General features: G+C 53.3%; 1 protein-coding gene across 1 annotated transcript in view; it reads right to left on the bottom strand.

Annotated features, from left to right (window-relative positions):
• ECHS1 (enoyl-CoA hydratase, short chain, 1, mitochondrial) overlaps window positions 1-2,443 on the bottom strand; it is an 18,839-nt gene that overhangs the window by 9,477 nt on the left and 6,919 nt on the right. The window lies entirely within an intron of this gene.

Genomic DNA, 2,443 nt, shown 5'->3' with positions numbered 1-2,443 from the left:
TGTGAGCGAGCGATTTGGCTCCTGCATAAATTAGTTGCTCTGGAGCCATCCTTCCTGAGCTGAGACAAAATGTGTGAGCCGGAGGCTAAAAACCTGTGAGCTAGCTCACACTAACTCAGCTTAGAGGGAACACTGCTTCCTGGCTATACTACACAGAATGCCACACAATGATGAACTAATTATGCTGTTGATAAGCTCCTCTCCTCCAGGGGACACGGTCGAATCCTGCTAGAGGCCAACTCTTGGGTCCAGAGCAGCCAGATTTTGCGTCCGCCTCTGCTTAAACTCAACGTCAAGGATTCCTGCCGCACACACCCCTCCCCCTTCCCAAACCTTTGCATGGACAGTGGCAGCTCCGGCCCCCTAACCGCCTCTGGCAGTACAAACCCAGCTCAACAGCTGCCTCCAGAGTTCAAAAACTCGTCGGCTGGGGCCTTCCGGTCTCTCCCCAGTGCTGCTGGTACATCTTCAACAGCAGCCCGGCGAGTTGAAAACCTGCAGCTGAAACTTTCCCCCCGGATGAAAGGTAAAGCCCAGGGGAAATGCTTTGCCTGCAAAATTTCTCCCCGTCAGACACAAGAGCGGCCAGTTAGAACGCTGGCTGTCCTCACTGGGACAAAGGTTAATTATTAACATGAAATATTTTGTTTTCCTGGGAAGTTTCCAGCAGGCAGCTGCCATGCAAGAGGGGCTCGTGAGCTTGGGCAGATCATGAGAAGGGAGGGCAGGAAGGGTTGCCTCAGTGCTTAGTTCTCGTGGCCCTTTCTTGCACGCCCAGGAAAATGTTGATCGCCACTTTGGAGATCAGGAAGAAATTTTTCCCCAGGCCAGTTTGCCTGGAGATCCTGGAGTTTTTTTGCCATCTTCTGGGCATGGAGCAGGGGTCACTGGGTGGGGAGGTGTTTGTGAATTTCCCTATGAGGAAAGGTTAAGGTGCTTAGGGCTCTTTAGCTTGGAAAAAAGACAACTGAGGGGTGACATGATCGAGGTTTATAAGATTATTCATGGGAAAGAGCAGGTAGAGAAAGAGGTACTTTTCTCCCTTTCTCACAATACAAGAACTCGTGGGCACTGCAGAGCGGTCGGGTTAGAACGGATAAAAGGAAGTCCTTCTTCACCCGAAGAGTGATTAACACTTGGAATTCAATGCCACAGGAGGTGGCGGCGGCTACAAGCATGGACGGCTTCAAGGGGGAATTGGATAAGCATATGGATCAGTGGCTATGAGCCACAAGGTATAGCTAGGGGCTCTGGGGCAAGGGATGCTCTGTCTTCTTGGTGCTTGGGAGGGGGTGGTCAACAGTGGGAGGGCTCCTAGTGTCCTGACCCCACTGGTGGACCTCCTGAGGGCACCTGGTATTTCTGGCCACTGTGTGACACAGAGTGTTGGACTGGATGGGCCTTTGGCCTGATCCAACATTGGCTTCTCTTATGTTCTTAATTTCCTACATTGTGCAGGGGGTTGAACTAGATGACCCCGGAGGTCCCTTCCTCTTGTTGTTGTTCAGTCGCACAGCCGAGTCAGACTCTCCGCGACCCCATGGACAAGATCCCGCCAGGCCCTCCTGTCTTCCGCCGTCCTCTGAAGTTTGCTCAACTTCATGTTCGTTGCATCGATGACACTGTCTAACCATCTCATCCCTTGCCATCCCGGTCGTCTTTGACCTTCAATCTTTCCCAGGATCAGGGTCTTCTTCTCCAGTGAGGGCTCCCTTCTCATTGGGTGGCCAAAGTATTTGACCTTCGGTTTCATTATCTGGCCTTCCAGGGAACAGTCAGGGTTGATTTCTTTTAGGATGGACTGATTTGATCTCCTCGCAGTCCAAGGGACTCTCAAGCAGTGTTCCCTCTAAGCTGAATGAGTGTGAGCTAGCTCACGGTTTTTTAGCCTCCGGCGCACACATTTTTGTCTTGGCTCAGGAAGGAGGGCTCCAGAGCCAACTGATTTATGCAGGAGGCAAATCCCTCACTCACAACTGTAATGCCGATAGTAGCTCACAAAGTAGAATTTTTGCTCACAATGTATGCCTTCTTCATTTACGCATCGGTTTATAGACCGCTCAGACCCGAAGGTCTCTGAGCGGTTTACAGGCAAATTTCCAATCACAATGGGTTCCTAAGCTACGGCCACATATATATTACGGGGCTGGGGCTCCCTACCAGCACCCAGTAGTGCGGGCTAGTTGTTCTTTCTTTCCCCACAGCTTAGAGGGAGCCTTGCTCTCGAGAGCCTTCTCCAGCACCACAGCTCAACAGAATCCCTTCCATGGGGCTCCATGAGTCTAAGGCGCATCCACCACCACCCAAGCCGCAGGTGCTCCCCCATCCCCTGGCAGCGGCTGTTGCAGGGCGGCGGGCAGCCAGGGGCCGAGGGCAGCGGGCGCCCCGTTGGGGAACCGTGCCGGGGAGCGCCGGCTGCGTCCCCCGAGCCTCCCGCCCCAGG

Source organism: Gekko japonicus, unplaced genomic scaffold (assembly GCF_001447785.1).
Source record: "Gekko japonicus isolate JY-2015 unplaced genomic scaffold, Gekko_japonicus_V1.1 scaffold2412, whole genome shotgun sequence".
Taxonomy (NCBI): Eukaryota; Metazoa; Chordata; class Lepidosauria; order Squamata; family Gekkonidae; genus Gekko; species Gekko japonicus.
Note: the sequence above shows the minus strand (reverse complement) of the source record. Positions and strands in the feature narration are given on the sequence as shown.